This window comes from Heptranchias perlo, unplaced genomic scaffold (genome assembly GCF_035084215.1).
Source record: "Heptranchias perlo isolate sHepPer1 unplaced genomic scaffold, sHepPer1.hap1 HAP1_SCAFFOLD_56, whole genome shotgun sequence".
NCBI classification, from domain to species: domain Eukaryota; kingdom Metazoa; phylum Chordata; class Chondrichthyes; order Hexanchiformes; family Hexanchidae; genus Heptranchias; species Heptranchias perlo.
Genome location: NW_027139581.1, coordinates 480,988 through 501,357, shown reverse-complemented (window position 1 = coordinate 501,357; position 20,370 = coordinate 480,988). Strand labels below are relative to the sequence as shown.

Here is a 20,370-nt window from a genome sequence, read left to right as displayed (position 1 = left end):
CTCCAGTCTCTTGTCCATCCTCCTCTCCCTTCACTCCAACAGTGGTGGCCGTGACTCCAGTCTCTTGTCCACCCTCCTCTCCCTTCACTCCAACAGTGGTGGCCGTGACTCCAGTCTCTTGTCCATCCTCCTCTCCCTTCACTCCATCAGTGGTGGCCGTGACTCCAGTCTCTTGTCCATCCTCCTCTCCCTTCACTCCACCAGTGGTGGCCGTGACTCCAGTCTCTTGTCCACCCTCCTCTCCCTTCACTCCAACAGTGGTGGCCGTGACTCCAGTCTCTTGTCCATCCTCCTCTCCCTTCACTCCACCAGTGGTGACCGTGACTCCAGTCTCTTGTCCATCCTCCTCTCCCTTCACTCCACCAGTGGTGACCGTGACTCCAGTCTCTTGTCCATCCTCCTCTCCCTTCACTCCACCAGTGGTGACCGTGACTCCAGTCACTTGTCCACCCTCCTCTCCCTTCACTCCACCAGTGGTGACCGTGACTCCAGTCTCTTGTCCACCCTCCTCTCCCTTCACTCCACCAGTGGTGACCCTGACTCCAGTCTCTTGTCCACCCTCATCTCCCTTCACTCCACCAGTGGTGGCCGTGACTCCAGTCTCTTGTCCATCCTCCTCTCCCTTCACTCCACCAGTGGTGACCGTGACTCCAGTCTCTTGTCCATCCTCCTCTCCCTTCACTCCACCAGTGGTGACCGTGACTCCAGTCTCTTGTCCACCCTCCTCTCCCTTCACTCCACCAGTGGTGACCGTGACTCCAGTCTCTTGTCCATCCTCCTCTCCCTTCACTCCATCAGTGGTGACCGTGAGTTGAGCCGCGGACGTCTCACGCTCTGACATGTTCTCCTTGAACATTTCATCCTCTCCACCTCCCTCTCCCCCTTTAAGACCCTCCTTCACACCCAAGCTTTCGCTCAGTGCTCCAAATCTCTCATTCTTTGGCTTGACGTCCATTTTCCTCACGCCTCTGTGAAGTTCCTTGGGATGTTTGTTAAAGCAACTGTATGGTGTAAATTGCAGTGAAATTAATTATTGATTGAATCACACTTCAAAATTAACCCATTGGCTGTGAAGCGCTTTGGGACATTCTGAGTTCGTGAAAGGCGTGGGACAAATATAAGACTTTCCTGTTTTCAGGTGGTCATTTTAAAAATGGAACAATTTCCCCTCGGAGGGAATCACAGCCCAGTCCAAATATGTTCATCCATAGTCCAGACATGCGCAGTTCCCAGCAGGGTCACAGGACTGTGACCAGGACGAGGAACCCTGTCCGATTTCCCTCCAAACACAAGGTCATTGAGGCCATTGGAGCTTCGAACTGCCGACCCAGTACAGGCCCTGGATTGGAGCTGGGACCTGCTGGTGGTTTTGGTTTCCTGCGACACCAGGGCGGTGTTTTACAATAAACCCTCCACAGAGCAGAAAGTTCTTTCACAGGTAAAGGAATAAGATTCTGTCCCTGGATTCAATAATAATTGAACATTTCACCCTGAATTCGACCAGGCTGCTGCTTTTAATCTCAGTCTGAAGTATAATTCCCTGTTTTTCTTCCTTACAGTGAACTTAGTGACGATTGTGATCCTGTCTCGAGGAAGATGTGGTCTCTCCAAATGTGTCACCCGTTACCTGGTGTCCATGGCAGCGGCGGATCTACTGGTCGTTATCACTGATCTGATATTCAGGCAGATTCCTATTCTTTTTTGGACTCAATTTATGTTCATGTGGAACTTTAAAGTGTGTAATATCCACGCCGTCCTGCTTTACGCAGTCACAGACTATTCTGTCTGGTTCACAGTCACTTTCACCTTTGATCGATTTGTGGCCATTTGTTTCCAGAAGCTGAAAACAAAATATTGCACCGAGAAAACGGCGGCTGTGGTTCTGGGAACAGTGAGTGTGCTGTTCTGTGTGAAGAACACTTTCTGGTACTTTATGCTTGGAGGTGAATATTGGATTCGTAATTCTCCCTGGTTTTGTTTTGTATCATTGGATGTTCTTGATTCACAGGTATGGGCAGTAATTGAATTCCTTCATTATATTGTAACCCCATTTGTTCCATTTGTTCTGATTCTGCTGCTCAATGCTTTAACCGTCAGACACATTTTAGTGTCGAGCAGAGTCCGCAGGAGACTCCGGGCCCACAGCAGTGGGGAGAGTCCCAGTGACCCAGAGATGGAGAAGAGAAGGAAATCCATCATTTTACTGTTTGTTATATCGGGGAATTTTATCCTGTTATGGGCGGTGTTTCTGTTGTTTTTTGTATGGTACCGATTATATGGGTTAGACTTTATTCCTGTGTATCTACCTCAATACGTACAAGAACTGGGATTTATGCTCCAGCTCCTGAGTTGCTGCACCAACACGTGTATTTATGCCGTGACCCAGACTAAATTCAGAGAGGAGTTGAAGAATGTGGTGAAATATCCCTTTACTGGAATTGTTAAATTCATTAAATAATGAGAAGACTTTCCATCATCACAAGGTGTTGGTCTGGTGTTCTGCCCAATCCCCTCATCTCTGGGATACAAACACAGTGAGGCCGGTTTTCATCTTTCACCGCCCTGATTTAGTGACTAACAGGGACGGTCGAGGTGGGGAAGTCCGCGGAGATCAGTCCCGCTTGATTCCTGCTGGTTTTTAGCCCCGCGAAGTCCTCTGGTGCGGGCTGGGGCGGGTGGATGAAGCTCCCGTCCGCCAGGCTCTTGTTTCATGTGTTCACACAAGGCGGGCGGGCGGGGCACACATTCAGCCCGTGGTGTGAGGACCAGAGAATCATATTTTAAGAATCATTTTCCGTCTCCTTCGGAACAGAGGAACAGGAGTCGGCCATTGAAACCCTCGAGCGTGTTCCCCCATTCTATTAGATCAAGTTCGATCTGTATATTAACTCCATTTACCCGCCTTGGATTTGAACACTTAATACCCGCCCCTAACAAAAATCGATCAATCTCAGTTTTGAAATTTTCAATTGATCCCCAGCCTCAACAGCTTTTTGGAGGAGAGGGTTCCAGATTTCCACTGCCCTTTGTGTGAAGAAATGATTCCTGACATCACCCCTGAACAGACTACCTTTAATTTTAAGGTTATGGCCCATTGTTCTGGACTCCCCCACCAGAGGAAATAGTTTCTCTCTATCTTCCCCATCAAATCCTTTAATCACCTTAAATACGACCATTAGATCAGCCCTTAATCTTCTGTACTGAAGGGAATACAAACCTAGTCTGTGCAGTCTGTCCTCATAATTTAAACTTTTTAGCCCCGGTATCATTCTGGTGAATCTGTGCTGTACCCCCTCCAAGGCCCATATATCCTTCCTGAGGTGCGCTGCCCAGAACTGAATTCAGTCTCCAGATGGGGTCTAACCAGAGCTCAGCACAGCTTTAACATAACTTCCACCCTTTGTGTTCCAGCCCTTTTTGATCAGGCTCAAAGTTCCATTTGTCTTTTCAATTATTTTTTGGACCAATTCTTCAGCTTTTAGTGATTTCTGGACTTGGACCCCACAATCTCTCTGCTCTTCCGCAGTCCCGAGCATCTCACCATTTAGATAATCTGATCTATCTTTCTTAGGTCGAAAGTGGATGACCTCACACTTTCCCACATTGAACTCCACCTGCCACAGTTTTGCCCATTCATTTAATCTTTCAACGTCCCTTTGCAACTATCTGCTCCCATCTACAATATTTATTGTGCTTCCTAACTTACTGTCGTCAGCGAACTTCGGCTGTCTATTCCTTCATCCAAGTCATTTATAAATACAGTGAAAAGCTGAATCCCCAGTACAGATCCCTGGGGACACCACTGGTCACATCCTGCTGATTTGAGTCCATATCCATTATCCCCACTCTCTGTCTCCTACCTCCTAACCAATTCCCTGTCCAAGCCAATGGGTTGTCTCCAATTCCATGCACTCTCGATTTTGTCAACAGACTCTTATATGGAACCTTGTCGAACGCCTTCTGGAAGTTCGTATAAATAACATCCATAGACACTCCTAATCTACCACATTAATTAGCTCCTCAAAAAAATCAACTAGCTTCGTTAGACAAGGTAGCAGGAGAGGTCGATAAGGTGGTTAAGGAGGCAGATGGAATGCTTTCCTTTATTAGCTGAGGCACAGAATAAAACAGCAGGGATGTTATGCTGGAACTGTATAAAACACTAGTTAGGCCACAGCTTGAGTACTGCGCACAGTTCTGGTCACCACATTACAGGAAGGATGTAATTGCACTGGAGAGGGTGCAGAGGAGATTTACAAGGATTTTGCCAGGATTGGAGAATTTTAGCTGTGATGACAGATTGGATAGTCTGTGGTTGTTTTCCTTGAAACAGAGGAGGCTGAGGGGTGATTTGATTGAGGTGTACAAAATTATGTAGGGCCTCGGTAGAGTGGATCAGAAGGACCTATTTCCCTGAGCGGAGGGATCAATAACCAGGGGGCATAGATTTAAATTTATTAGTAGAAGGATTAGAGCGAAAATGAGGAAAATATTTTCAACCACAGGGCGGTGGGGGCCTGGAACTCACTGCCTGAGAGGGCGGTAGAGGCAGAAACGCTTAACTCATTAAAAAAATACCTGGATGTGCACCAGAAGAGCCGTGACCTGCAGGGCTACGGACCAAACTCGGGAAAATGGGATTAGGCTGGGTGGCTCGTTTATCAGCCGGCGCGGACACGATGGGCCGAATGGCCTCCATCTGTGCAGTAAATTTTCGATAATTCTATGATTCTAAGAGGTCCAGGATCAATTTATAGCTTATTGAGTTAGACTTGTCACTGTCCCGGACACTCCCTGTCCCTCAGTATCTGTGTCCGGGGAGAAGCTGATGGATTTGTGTTACCTTCTTCAGGTGAATCTTTGTGTTCATCGAGGTGATGGGTGTCAGAGCCTGGAAATGGGACATTTAATCAGTCCGAGCACCTCTTGTCAGTATCCGGGACTCCCAGGTCAGGCACAGAGCAGTTTACATACAACAACAACAACTTGCATTTATGTAGCGCCTTTAACATAATAAAAGTTCCCAAGGCGTTTCACAGGAGCGATTATCAAACAAAATTTGACACTGAGCCACATAAGTAGATATTAGGACAGGTGACCAAAAGCTTGGTCAAAGAGGTAAGATTTAATGAGCGTCTTAAAGGAGGAGAGAGAGGCGGAGATGCGGAGAGGTTTAGGGAGGGAATTCCAGTGATTCGGGTCAAGGCAGCTGAAGGCACGGCCGCCAATGGTGGAGTGATTTAGGACAAGGGCAGAAATCTCGGAGGGTTGTAGGGCTGGAGGAGGATACAGAGATAGGGAGGGGCGAGGCCGTGGAAGAATTTGGAAACAAGGATGAGAAGTTTAAAATCGAGGTGTTCCCAGACCGACCAAAAGCAAGCACAGGGGGTGATGGATGAACAGGAATTGGTGCGAGTTGGAATACGGGGAGCAGAGTTTTGGATCAGCTCAAGTTTATGGAGGGTGGAAGATGAGAGGCCGGCCAGGAGATCATTGGAATAGTCAAGTCTCGAGGCAACAAATGCATGGATGAGGGTTTCAGCAACAGATGAGCTGAGGTGGGCTGGAGATGCGCAATGTTATGGAGGTGGAAGGAGGCGGTCTTGGTGATGGAGAGGATATGTGAGTAAATCTCTCTCTACACTGTCCCATCAAACAATCCCAGGGCAGGTACAGCACGGGTTAGATACAGAATAACGCTCCTTCTGCACTGTCCCATCAAACACTCCCAGGGCAGCGACGGCACGGTTTACATTTTTTTTTCGTTCATAGGATGTGGGCATCGCTGGCAAGGCCAGCGTTTATTGTCCATCACTAATTGCCCTTGAGAAGGTGGTGGTGAGCCGCCTTCTTGAACCACTGCAGTCCGTCGGGTGAAGGTTCTCCCACAGCGCAGTTTGGAAGGGAGTTCCAGGATTTTGACCCAGCGACGATGAAGGAATGGCGATATATTTCCAAGTCGGGATGGTGTGTGACTTGGAGGGGAACATGGAGGTGGTGGTGTTCCCATGTGCCTGCTGCTCTTGTCCTTCTAGGTGGTAAAGGACGCGGGTTTGGGAGGTGCTGTTGAAGAAGCCTTGGCGAGTTGCTGCAGTGCATCCTGTGGATGGTACACACTGCAGCCAAGGTGCGCCGGTGGTGAAGGAAGTGAATATATGGGTGGTGGATGGGGTGCCAATCAAGCGGGTTGCTTTGTCCTGGATGGTGTCGAGCTTCTTGAGTGTTGTTGGAGCTGCACTCACCCAGGAAAGTGGAGAGTATTCCATCACACTCCTGAATTGTGCTTTGTTGATTCTCGAAAGGCTTTGTGGAGTCAGGAGGTGAGACACTCGCCGCAGAATACCCAGCCTCTGACCTGCTCTTGCAGCCACAGTATTTATATGGCTGGTCCAATTTCATTCTGGTCAACGGTGACCCCCAGGATGTTGATGGTGGGGGATTAGGCGATGGTAATGCCATTGAATGTTCAGGGGAGGTGGTTAGACTCTCTCTTGTTGGAAATGGTCATTGCCTGGCACTTGTCTGGCGCGAATGTTACTTGCCACTTATGAGCCCAAGCCTGGATGTTGTCCAGGTCTTGCTGCATGCAGGCGCGGACTGCTTCATTATCTGAGGGGTTGTGAATGAAACTGAACACTGTCCAATCATCAGCGAACATCCCCAATTCTGACCTCATGATGGACTGCAGGGGAATCAAGGGATATGGGGATCGGGCAGGAAAGTGGAGTTGAGGAAGAAGATCAGCCATGATCATATTGAATGGCGGAGCAAGCACGAGGGGCCGAATGGCCTACTCCTGCTGCTATTTCTTATGTTCTTATCTTCTTATACAAAACCACAGATGGCGTAATGAATGTTGATTTCAGACAGTAAGGATGGAGGAAGGAGGGAGAGTGTGTTGAATGGGGAATTTACAGCTGAGAATGGACAGGAGACGACCGAATATTCTACAGAAAGACCAACAACGTGTATTTATACAGAGCATTTAACAAAGTAAAACATCCCAAGGTGCTTCACTGGAGTGAAATCAAATAAAATTTGATGGTAGAATTTGAAACTGGAGACAAGAAACTAGAATTGTCTGTTCTGAAATTCTTTCCTGTAATTAAAGTAGGAACTTTGGTAAACTCCTTTTACAGGATATTAGAAGGGGAGGATTTACAGAATGGAAACTCAAACCAAACATCACGTCAAGGTCTGACAGTCACTCGATTCATCAGGACCTGAATATCATCGGCCTTTGGATGCAGAATGAAAAATCACCAATCACAGCAGTGAGAAACTGTACACGTGTTCTGTGTGTGAACATCCTTTCAGGCAATCGTCCAGCCCATGAGACACAAACACAGACGTGCCGGGAATCAACAGTGCAAATGTGGGGACTGTGGGAAGGGGTTCAGTTGCTGGAAACTCATCGACCCAGTCACACGGGGAGAGGCCGTTCACCAGCTGAGTGTGGGAATGGATTCACTCGATCATCCCATTCACTGACACACCGGCACAGTCACACCGGAGAGAGACCGGTTAGAGAAAAAGTACGAGGTAAACTAATGGGTCTTAAGGCTGACTAGTCCCTAGGAACTGATGGCTTGCATCCAAGGGTCTTAAAGGAAGTGGCTGCAGAGATAGTGGATTGGAAAACCGCAAACATAACGCCCCTATTCAAGAAGGGAGTGAGACAGAAAGCAGGTAACGATAGACCAGTTAGCCTAACATCTGTCATTGGGAAAATGCTAGATTCCATTATTAAGGAAGTAGTAGCAGGACATTTGGAGACTCATAATACAATCAAGGAGAGTCAACGTGGTTTTATGAAGGGAAAAACATGTCTGACAATTTATTAGAGTTCTTTGAGAATGTAACGAGCAGGGTGGAAAAAGGGGAATCAATGGATGCAGTATATTTGGATTTCCAAAAGGCATTTGATAAGGTGCCACATAAAAGGTTACTGCACAAGATAAGAGCTCATGGTGTTGGGGGTAATATACTGGCATGGATAGAGGATTGTCTAATTAACAGAAAACAAGGATAAAAGTGTCATTTTCAAAATGACAATCTGTAACTAGTGGGGTGCCGCAGTGATCAGTGCTGGGGCCTCAACTATTTACAATATATATCAATGACTTGGATGAAGGAACAGAGTGTCTTGTGGCCAAATTTGCTGATGATACAAAGATAGGTGGAAAAGCAAGTTGAGATGAGGACACAAAGTGTCTGCAAAGGGATATTGACGGGTTAAGTGAATGGGCAAAAATTTGGCAGATGGAATATAATGTGGGAAAATGTGAAGTCATCCACTTTGGGAGGAAAAATAAAAAAACAAACTATTATTTGAATGGAGAAATACTACAGAATGCTGCGGTACAGAGGGATCTGGGTGTCCTTGTACATGAAACACAAAAAGTCAACATGCAGGTGCAGCAAACAAACAGAAGATTGGCCTTTATTTCTGGGGGGATGGAGTATAAAAGCAGGGAAGTCATGCTACAACTGTACAGGGTGCTGGTGAGACCATACCTGGAGTACTGCGTACAGTTCTGGTGCCCCTATTTAAGGAAGGACATACTTGCATTGGAGGCAGTTCAGAGAAGGTTCACTCGGTTGATCCCGGGTCTGGAAGGGTTAGCTTATGAGGAAAGACTGAACAGATTGGGTCTATACTCACTGGAGTTTAGAAAAATGAGAGGAGATCTTATTGAAACATACAAGATTCTGAGGGGACTCGATAGGGTAGATGCTGAGAGGATGTTTCCCCTCATGGGGGAATCTGAAACGAGTGGCATCGTCTCAGAATCAGGGTTCGCCCGTTTAAGACGGAAATGAGGAGGAATTTCTTCTCCCAGAGGGTCGTGATTCTTTGGAATTCTTTACCCCAAAAAGCTGTGGAGGCTGAGTCATTGAATACATTCAAGGCTGAGTTAGACAAATTGTTGATCAGCAAGGGAGTCAAAGGATACGGGGAAAGGGCGGGAAAGTGGAGTTGAGGTAAAAATCAGATCAGCCATGATCTCATTGAATGGCGGAGTGGGCTCGAGGGGCCGAATGGCCTACTCCTGCTCCTATCTCTTCAGATCTCCCCGGTGCGCCGTCATGTGATCTCCCCGGTGCACCGTCATGTGATCTCCCCAGTAGTTACCTGAAGTTGATCTTCCAGTTACAGTGGTGGTGGTGAAAACCTCAAGTTAACCGAGGGAACTTGGACTGGGGAATCTGAGGTTTGTGTGAAAGGAGTGAGTAATAAAAAGGAAATTAATAAAAACTGATTGAATAAGAGAAAGAAACATGTGAATTATACTAAAGTGAGCAATAAAAAGAAACTAAAAGAATACAAATTAAACCCATCTGATAATCAATGTTTAATATTAAAATATGAATCAATTATCTCTGCCGTTATTTATTTATCTGTTCCCAAAGAAAGAATGAAATCTCCAGGACCTGATGGTTTTTCCCTCAGGGTATTAAAGGAAACAGGTGGGGAAATTACAGAAACATTAGTCATAGTTTCCCAAAGCTCTCTGGACTCGGGAATTGTGCCTTTGGATATGAAAATATCACTCCAATATTTAAGAGAGGAGGAAGAGAGAGAAAAGGAAATGACAGATCTGTCAGTTTAACGTCAGGAGTGGTGAAGTTACTGGAATCTATCACCAGAGACAGAATGATTGAGGACTTGAACAAGTCTGAGCTGATCAAAGAGAGTCAGCGTGGATTTGTGAAGGGTGGGTCATGTCTGACTAATCTAGATGAATTTTTTGAAGTCACTAACAGGCTGGACAGGGAGTGTCGATGGACATTGTCTGTGTGGACTTCCAGAAGGCATTTGATAGGGTTCAGCACAAGAGATTATTCGCAAAAATAAAAGTGCACAAAATTGAAAGTGACCTTGTGACTTGTGTTGGGAGGTGGGAGACAGAGAGTGGGGATAAAGGGAACGTTCTTTGATTGGTGGGATGTGACAAGTGGTGTTCCCCAGGGATCTGGACTGGGGTCTCAGCTTTTCACCATATTTATCAATAACTTGGATGAAGGAAGAGAGAGTTTTATATCCAAGTTTCCAGATGACACTAAGTTAGGAGACACAGTAAGTTGTGTGGATGGGAGCAGGAAGTTACAAAGGGACAGATTAAGTGAGTGGACAAAACTGTGGCAGATGGAGTTCAGTGTGGGGAAGTGTGAGATCATCCACTTTGGATACAAGAAGGAAACATTGGAGTATTTTCTTAAAGTGAGAGACTGGGAACTGTGGAGGAGCAAAGGGATTTGGGTGTCCATGTACACAAATCACTAAAAGCGAGTGCCCAGATACAAAAAGTAATCACAAAGACGAATGGAATGTTGGCCTTTATCTCGAGGGCTGGAATACAAAGGGGAGGAAGTTATGCTTCAGTTCCACAGAGCCTCGGTCAGAGCCCCTCTGGAGTGCATATATCCAGAATATTAAACTCCAGCCCAGTTATAGGCGTTATTAATATCAGAAACAAACCCCAACTGTCAGAATGAACAGTTCAGTCCTGGATGTGATTAACAAAAGCAATAACAGCAGAATCCAACCCCTGCATCACAGGTGAACTCGCTGGTGTCTCAGCCAGTGGGATGACAGAGTGAATCTCTTCCCAAACACGGAGCAGGTGAACGGCCTCTCCCCAGTGTGAACCCGTTCATGTTTCAGCAGGTCCCTTGTCCTCTTGAAGCTCTTCACAGTTAGTACATTTAAACGGTTTCTTATCAGTGTGAACAAGTTGGTGTTCACTGAGGCTGTATGACTGAGTGAATCCTTTCCCACACACGGAGCAGGTGAACGACCTCTCCCTGGAGTGAGCTCGCTGGTGTCTCAGCTGGTGGGATGACTGAGTGAATCCCTTCCCACACACGGAGCAGGTGAACAGCCTCTCCCCAGTGTGAACTCACTCGTGTGTAAGCAGGGTGGATGAATCAGTGAATCCCTTCCCACACACGGAGCAGATGAACGGCCTCCCCCTGTGTGACTGCGTCGATGAGTTTCCAGCTTAGATGGGTAATTGAATCCCTTCCCGCAGTCCCCACATTTCCATGGTTTCTCCGTGGTCCGGGTGTCCTTGTGTCTCTCCAGGTTGGACAATCAGTTGAAGCCTCGTCCACACACAGAACACGTGTACGGTTTCTCCCCGCTGTGAATGGAGCGATGTTTTTTCAGGCTGTGCAACTGGTGAAAGCTCTTTCCACACTCAGTGCACTGGAACACTCTCACTCGGGTGTGTGTGTCTCGGTAATTTTCCAGTCACGCTGATGTTTGAAATCTTTTCCCACAGACAGAACAGACAAACATTTCTCCTTCCACATTCAAAGGCCGATGATATTCAGGTCCTGATGAATCGAGGGACTGTCAGATCTTGACGAGATGTTTGATTTGAGTTTCCCGTCTGCAAATCCTCCCCTTCTAATCCCCTGTAAAAGGAGTTTACAAAAGTCCTCACTGTAAATACAGGATAGAAATTCAGAACAGACAATTCTAGTTTCTATGGAACATTCTTCCCGCTCATTCCCCCAGACTGTAAATCCCCGTCCCACACACTCTCCCTCCTCCCTGTGCTGAAATCCAAACCCATCGCACCATCTCCATCATTTCTTCCCTCCACTCCCAGTTTCCTCCCTCCCTCTACTCTGGTCGGGTTCAGTTCTCCACCCCCTGGGAGCAGAGTGAGAGGAAAATAAATGAGGCACAGGGACCCTGAAGCCCCGCCCACTCTTTGTTCACAGTCACAGGGACCCTGAAGCCCCGCCCACTCTTTGTTCACCGTCACTGGGACCCTGAAGCCCCGCCCACTCTTTGTTCCCAGTCACTGGGACCCTGAAGCCCCGCCCACTCTTTGTTCACCGTCACTGGGACCCTGAAGCCCCGCCCACTCTTTGTTCACAGTCACTGGGACCCTGAAGCCCCGCCCACTCTTTGTTCACAGTCACTGGGACCCTGAAGCCCCGCCCACTCTTTGTTCACAGTCACTGGGATCCTGAAGCCCCGCCCACTCTTTGTTCACCGTCACAGGGACCCTGAAGCCCCGCCCACTCTTTGTTCACAGTCACTGGGACCCTGAAGCCCCGCCCACTCTTTGTTCACAGTCACAGGGACCCTGAAGCCCCGCCCACTCTTTGTTCACAGTCACAGGGACCCTGAAGCCCCGCCCACTCCTTGTTCCCAGTCACTGGGACCCTGAAGCCCCGCCCACTCTTTGTTCCCTGTCACTGGGACCCTGAAGCCCCGCCCACTCTTTGTTCCCTGTCACTGGGACCCTGAAGCCCCGCCCACTCTTTGTTCCTGGTCACTGGGACCCTGAAGCCCCGCCCACTCTTTGTTCACAGTCACAGGGACCCTGAAGCCCCGCCCACTCTTTGTTCACCGTCACTGGGACCCTGAAGCCCCGCCCACTCTTTGTTCCTGGTCACTGGGACCCTGAAGCCCCGCCCACTCTTTGTTCCTGGTCACTGGGACCCTGAAGCCCCGCCCACTCTTTGTTCCTGGTCACTGGGACCCTGAAGCCCCGCCCACTCTTTGTTCACAGTCACAGGGACCCTGAAGCCCCGCCCACTCTTTGTTCAAAGTCACAGGGACCCTGAAGCCCCGCCCACTCTTTGTTCACAGTCACAGGGACCCTGAAGCCCCGCCCACTCTTTGTTCACAGTCACAGGGACCCTGAAGCCCCGCCCACTCTTTGTTCACAGTCACAGGGACCCTGAAGCCCCGCCCACTCTTTGTTCACCGTCACTGGGACCCTGAAGCCCCGCCCACTCTTTGTTCCCAGTCACTGGGACCCTGAAGCCCCGCCCACTCTTTGTTCACCGTCACTGGGACCCTGAAGCCCCGCCCACTCTTTGTTCACAGTCACTGGGACCCTGAAGCCCCGCCCACTCTTTGTTCACAGTCACTGGGACCCTGAAGCCCCGCCCACTCTTTGTTCACAGTCACTGGGATCCTGAAGCCCCGCCCACTCTTTGTTCACCGTCACAGGGACCCTGAAGCCCCGCCCACTCTTTGTTCACAGTCACTGGGACCCTGAAGCCCCGCCCACTCTTTGTTCACAGTCACAGGGACCCTGAAGCCCCGCCCACTCTTTGTTCACAGTCACAGGGACCCTGAAGCCCCGCCCACTCCTTGTTCCCAGTCACTGGGACCCTGAAGCCCCGCCCACTCTTTGTTCCCTGTCACTGGGACCCTGAAGCCCCGCCCACTCTTTGTTCCCTGTCACTGGGACCCTGAAGCCCCGCCCACTCTTTGTTCCTGGTCACTGGGACCCTGAAGCCCCGCCCACTCTTTGTTCACAGTCACAGGGACCCTGAAGCCCCGCCCACTCTTTGTTCACCGTCACTGGGACCCTGAAGCCCCGCCCACTCTTTGTTCCTGGTCACTGGGACCCTGAAGCCCCGCCCACTCTTTGTTCCTGGTCACTGGGACCCTGAAGCCCCGCCCACTCTTTGTTCCTGGTCACTGGGACCCTGAAGCCCCGCCCACTCTTTGTTCACAGTCACAGGGACCCTGAAGCCCCGCCCACTCTTTGTTCAAAGTCACAGGGACCCTGAAGCCCCGCCCACTCTTTGTTCACAGTCACAGGGACCCTGAAGCCCCGCCCACTCTTTGTTCACAGTCACAGGGACCCTGAAGCCCCGCCCACTCTTTGTTCACAGTCACAGGGACCCTGAAGCCCCGCCCACTCTTTGTTCACAGTCACAGGGACCCTGAAGCCCCGCCCACTCTTTGTTCACAGTCACTGGGACCCTGAAGCCCCGCCCACTCTTTGTTCACAGTCACTGGGACCCTGAAGCCCCGCCCACTCTTTGTTCCCAGTCACTGGGACCCTGAAGCCCCGCCCACTCTTTGTTCACAGTCACAGGGACCCTGAAGCCCCGCCCACTCTTTGTTCCCAGTCACTGGGACCCTGAAGCCCCGCCCACTCTTTGTTCCCAGTCACTGGGACCCTGAAGCCCCGCCCACTCTTTGTTCACAGTCACAGGGACCCTGAAGCCCCGCCCACTCTTTGTTCACAGTCACAGGGACCCTGAAGCCCCGCCCACTCTTTGTTCACAGTCACAGGGACCCTGAAGCCCCGCCCACTCTTTGTTCCCAGTCACAGGGATCCTGAAGCCCCACCCACTCTTTGTTCACAGTCACAGGGATCCTGAAGCCCCGCCCACTCTTTGTTCACAGTCACTGGGACCCTGAAGCCCCGCCCACTCTTTGTTCACAGTCACAGGGACCCTGAAGCCCCGCCCACTCTTTGTTCACAGTCACAGGGACCCTGAAGCCCCGCCCACTCTTTGTTCACAGTCACTGGGACCCTGAAGCCCCGCCCACTCTTTGTTCACAGTCACTGGGACCCTGAAGCCCCGCCCACTCTTTGTTCACAGTCACTGGGATCCTGAAGCCCCGCCCACTCTTTGTTCACCGTCACAGGGACCCTGAAGCCCCGCCCACTCTTTGTTCACAGTCACAGGGACCCTGAAGCCCCGCCCACTCTTTGTTCACAGTCACTGGGACCCTGAAGCCCCGCCCACTCTTTGTTCACAGTCACTGGGACCCTGAAGCCCCGCCCACTCTTTGTTCACAGTCACAGGGACCCTGAAGCCCCGCCCACTCTTTGTTCACAGTCACAGGGACCCTGAAGCCCCGCCCACTCCTTGTTCCCAGTCACTGGGACCCTGAAGCCCCGCCCACTCTTTGTTCCCAGTCACTGGGACCCTGAAGCCCCGCCCACTCTTTGTTCCCTGTCACTGGGACCCTGAAGCCCCGCCCACTCTTTGTTCCCTGTCACTGGGACCCTGAAGCCCCGCCCACTCTTTGTTCCTGGTCACTGGGACACTGAAGCCCCGCCCACTCTTTGTTCACAGTCACAGGGACCCTGAAGCCCCGCCCACTCTTTGTTCACCGTCACTGGGACCCTGAAGCCCCGCCCACTCTTTGTTCCTGGTCACTGGGACCCTGAAGCCCCGCCCACTCTTTGTTCCTGGTCACTGGGACCCTGAAGCCCCGCCCACTCTTTGTTCCTGGTCACTGGGACCCTGAAGCCCCGCCCACTCTTTGTTCACAGTCACTGGGACCCTGAAGCCCCGCCCACTCTTTGTTCAAAGTCACAGGGACCCTGAAGCCCCGCCCACTCTTTGTTCACAGTCACAGGGACCCTGAAGCCCCGCCCACTCTTTGTTCACAGTCACAGGGACCCTGAAGCCCCGCCCACTCTTTGTTCACAGTCACAGGGACCCTGAAGCCCCGCCCACTCTTTGTTCACAGTCACAGGGACCCTGAAGCCCCGCCCACTCTTTGTTCACAGTCACTGGGACCCTGAAGCCCCGCCCACTCTTTGTTCACAGTCACTGGGACCCTGAAGCCCCGCCCACTCTTTGTTCCCAGTCACTGGGACCCTGAAGCCCCGCCCACTCTTTGTTCACAGTCACAGGGACCCTGAAGCCCCGCCCACTCTTTGTTCCCAGTCACTGGGACCCTGAAGCCCCGCCCACTCTTTGTTCCCAGTCACTGGGACCCTGAAGCCCCGCCCACTCTTTGTTCACAGTCACAGGGACCCTGAAGCCCCGCCCACTCTTTGTTCACAGTCACAGGGACCCTGAAGCCCCGCCCACTCTTTGTTCCCAGTCACTGGGACCCTGAAGCCCCGCCCACTCTTTGTTCACAGTCACAGGGATCCTGAAGCCCCGCCCACTCTTTGTTCACAGTCACTGGGACCCTGAAGCCCCGCCCACTCTTTGTTCACAGTCACAGGGACCCTGAAGCCCCGCCCACTCTTTGTTCACAGTCACAGGGACCCTGAAGCCCCGCCCACTCTTTGTTCACAGTCACTGGGACCCTGAAGCCCCGCCCACTCTTTGTTCACAGTCACTGGGACCCTGAAGCCCCGCCCACTCTTTGTTCATCGTCACTGGGACCCTGAGGCCCCGCCCACTCTTTGTTCCCTGTCACTGGGACCCTGAAGCCCCGCCCACTCTTTGTTCACAGTCACTGGGACCCTGAAGCCCCGCCCACTCTTTGTTCACAGTCACTGGGACCCTGAAGCCCCGCCCACTCTTTGTTCCCTGTCACTGGGAACCTGAAGCCCCGCCCACTCTTTGTTCCCCGTCACTGGGACCCTGAAGCTCCGCCCAGTCTTTGTTCCTGGTCACTGGGACCCTGAAGCCCCGCCCACTCTTTGTTCCCAGTCACAGGGACCTTGAAGCCCCGCCCACTCTTTGTTCACAGTCACAGGGACGCTGAAGCCCCGCCCACTCTTTGTTCCTGGTCACTGGGACCCTGAAGCCCTGCCCACTCTTTGTTCCCGGTCACTGGGACCCTGAAGCCCCGCCCACTCTTTGTTCACAGTCACAGGGACCCTGAAGCCCCGCCCACTCTTTGTCCACAGTCACTGGGACCCTGAAGCCCCGCCCACTCTTTGTTCACAGTCTGGGACCCTGAAGCCCCGCCCACTCTTTGTTCCCTGTCACTGGGACCCTGAAGCCCCGCCCACTCTTTGTTCACAGTCACTGGGACCCTGAAGCCCCGCCCACTCTTTGTTCACAGTCACTGGGACCCTGAAGCCCCGCCCACTCTTTGTTCCCTGTCACTGGGAACCTGAAGCCCCGCCCACTCTTTGTTCCCCGTCACTGGGACCCTGAAGCTCCGCCCAGTCTTTATTCCTGGTCACTGGGACCCTGAAGCCCCGCCCACTCTTTGTTCCCAGTCACAGGGACCTTGAAGCCCCGCCCACTCTTTGTTCACAGTCACTGGGACCCTGAAGCCCCGCCCACTCTTTGTTCCTGGTCACTGGGACCCTGAAGCCCCGCCCACTCTTTGTTCCTGGTCACGGGGACCCTGAAGCCCCGCCCACTCTTTGTTCACCGTCACTGGGACCCTGAAGCCCCGCCCACTCTTTGTTCCTGGTCAATGGGACCCTGAAGCCCCGCCCACTCTTTGTTCCTGGTCACTGGGACCGTGAAGCCCCGCCCACTCTTTGTTCCCGGTCAATGGGACCCTGAAGCCCCGCCCACTCTTTGTTCCCGGTCAATGGGACCCTGAAGCCCCGCCCACTCATTGTTCCCGGTCACTGGGACCCTGAAGCCCCGCCCACTCTTTGTTCCTGGTCACTGGGATACTGAAGCCCCGCCCACTCTTTGTTCCCCGTCACTGGGACCCTGAAGCCCCGCCCACTCTTTGTTCCCCGTCACTGGGACCCTGAAGCCCCGCCCACTCATTGTTCAAAGTCACTGGGACCCTGAAGCCCCGCCCACTCTTTGTTCCTGGTCACTGAGACCCTGAAGCCCCGCCCACTCTTTGTTCCCAGTCACTGGGACCCTGAAGCCCCGCCCACTCTTTGTTCCCGGTCACTGGGACCCTGAAGCCCCGCCCACTCTTTGTTCCTGGTCACTGAGACCCTGAAGCCCCGCCCACTCTCTGTTCCCAGTCACTGGGACCCTGAAGCCCCGCCCACTCTTTGTTCCCGGTCACTGGGACCCTGAAGCCCCGCCCACTCTTTGTTCCTGGTCACTGAGACCCTGAAGCCCCGCCCACTCTTTGTTCCCAGTCACTGGGACCCTGAAACCCCGCCCACTCGAGCAAAGATGGCCGCGCATGCGCCGTGAACCCTGAACTCTGACCAAGATGGCGGCCAGTTCCCCGCTCACCCGAGTCGCCGCCGGTCGGGCCTGTCACCGCGGTGTAAACACGGGGCCTGTGGGCTCTTATTCGGGGCCTGAGGCCTACACCGGGTGTTTATGAAGCTTCCCTGCCCACCCCCAGGTCCAATTCCTCCCCGGCGCCCACCGTCTCCTACCGAATCCCGACCCGCCTGTTCCCTCAGTCCGTCTCCACCACTCGCACCGCGCATGCTCAGAGCACCGCCCAGTCCCGCGCCTGCGCACTGGGCTCCTGTAGTCACTGATAGGGCACTTTCTGGGCCGCGGGGGATTCTGGGTAGACTCTCCGCCATTGACGGTCCGAATCGGTGAACAGAAATTTCGACATCGCATCGAGATTGGGGCCGGAGGGACAATAAACATTAAACAAAATCAATCAATAAATTATTCAGAAACCCGAGTGCCCGGGCCCTCAGACAGGGAGCGAAGTTCACCGGTCGCCACTTTTCCTTCACCAACTCGCACCTCAGGCCCCGCCCAGTCCGGTTCAATTGATCAATGTTTTCCAACTGTGTTTTCCAACTCGAGTTCAGGCCTGTCATTCTCAGAGAAACTTCGAGGCCTTGTTTTTTCTGTGTGCTGTGAGGACCGATATCGATCATCTTGATCTATTTCTGGTTCAATAACTTTGCTAAAGCTTTCTTTGTCGAGGCGGGTACAATTTTGTCTTTTAAAAAGCATTTGGACAGTTACATGGGTAAGATGGGTATCGAGGGATATGGGCCAAGTGCAGGCAATTGGGACCAGCTTAGTGGTATAAACTGGGCGACATGGACATGTTGGGCCGAAGGGCCTGTTTCCATGTTGTAAACTTCTATGATTCTATTCTATGAATGTGGCCCAGGCCAAGTGTCAGGAGATCGGATCAGGCCCACCATCGAAAATGAGTTTGACCCCCCTGAGATAGACAATGTGAACCGGATTATCCTCATCCACTGACCCAGCAACTTCCTCAAAAAACTCAAGCAAGTTTGTGAGACGCGACCTTCTTTTCCTGAAGCCGTGTTGAGTGTCTCTCACGGACCCTCCCCATTCCCCTCGCAATAAACGCCAACATTCCATTTGCCTTCCTAATCACTTCTTGTATCTGCAGACCAACTTTCTGTGATTCATGTACTACGATACCCAGATCCCTCTGTACTTCAGAGTTCTGCAATCTTTCTCCATTTAAATAATATACTGCTCTTCTGTTCCTCCTGCCAAAGTGGACAAGTTCACATTTTCCCACATTATACTCCATCTGCCAAATTTTTGCTCACTCACTTAACCTATCCATATCCCTTTGCAGACTCCTTATTCCTCTTCACAACTTATTTTCCTACCTACCTTTGTCTCATTCGCAAATTTAGCAACAATTCATTCGCTCCCTTCATCCAAGTCATTGATATCGATTGTAAATATTTGAGCCAGATCTTTACAAAACACTGGTAAAGCTTCAGCTGGAGTATTGTGTTCATTCTGGGCAGCACACTTCAGGAAGGATGTCAAGGCCTGAGAGGGGGTGCAGAGGAGATTTACTGGACAGGGATACAGGATTCAGTTACATGGAGAGACTGGAGAAACTGGAGTTGTTCTCCTTGGAGCAGGGAAGGTTAAGGGGAGATTTAATCGAGGTGTTTAAAGTCATGAAGGGTCTTGATAGACTGAATGGTGAGAAACTGTTTCCAGTGGCAGGAGATCAGTAACCAGAGGACACAGCATTCAGGTAATTGGCAGAAGAACTAGAGGTGAGATGAGGAGAATATTTTAACGCAGCCATTTGTTATGAGCTGGAATACACTGCATGAAAGGGTGGGGGGAATCAGAGTAAATTATAATTTTCAAAGGGGAATTGGATAAATACTTGAATAGGATAAATTTGCAGGATAAAGGGCATGAGAATGGGACTAATTGGATAGCTCTTTCCTAAAGCCAACACAGGCATGATGGGCCTAATGGCCTCCTTCTGTGCTTTATCATTCAATGATTCTATGATCAAGGGCCAGACATTGCTTCATCCTTCACTAACAGGGTCCCTATTAACAGTCGCTTCCTTCTGTATTCAGTGCAGTGAATGGAAACCTGTCTATTTTAGTGAGTTCAGCCTTTCTAAAATCTCTCACTATTTTTGAAGATCCATTTGACTCACTTGTTTCATTTTGAAAGACTTCTGATTTTTCTACTGTGTGTCGATGGTTTTGTTTAAAGGTGGAATGACATTTGTTTCAAAATATTCTGTTCTAACCCCCGGCCCAGTTTAAAACCCTCTGCACTACTGACCAGGAAGATCGCAAGTCCAATCCTTGATCTCAGCCAAGGCAGCAGTTCAGGGGCTGGAATTGGCCTCAGTACCACTGGGCTAAATAAGAGTAACCCTGCTCTCGAAGGAGATCCAGTGACCTCAACTGGGAAATTTATGGCTGTCATTTGAGGGCAGGACTGGCCTCGACCGTGATGCCTACCACAGTGGATAATCCTGCTGTCACTCACTGTGTGGGCTCATGTATAAATGTTCCCTTACTGTTAGATTATTAACTAAGTCTGGGCTCATTACTCATTACTGAATCTAGTCCACCCTCCTTAAAACCTACCTCTTTGACCAAGCTTTTGCTCACCTGTCCTAATATCTCCTTATGTGGTTCAGTGTCAAATTTATTTTGTTAATCACTCCTGTGAATGGCCTTGGGACGTTTTACTATGTTAACGGCACTGGATAAATGTATCAATAAAACAGGGAACTCTTGG

General features: G+C 51.0%; 1 long non-coding RNA gene across 2 annotated transcripts; it reads right to left on the bottom strand.

Annotated features, from left to right (window-relative positions):
• Window positions 1-9,343: 9,343 nt before the first annotated feature.
• On the bottom strand, window positions 9,344-17,830 carry LOC137315799 (uncharacterized). 2 transcript variants are annotated; one of them, XR_010961461.1, is made up of 2 exons: window positions 17,784-17,830; window positions 9,344-11,424 (listed from the first exon to the last, which is right to left on the bottom strand). It is a non-coding gene; the product is annotated as an uncharacterized lncRNA (long non-coding RNA). The 2 variants fall into 2 exon arrangements; XR_010961463.1 differs by lacking the exon at window positions 17,784-17,830 and adding an exon at window positions 17,635-17,733.
• Window positions 17,831-20,370: the final 2,540 nt, after the last annotated feature.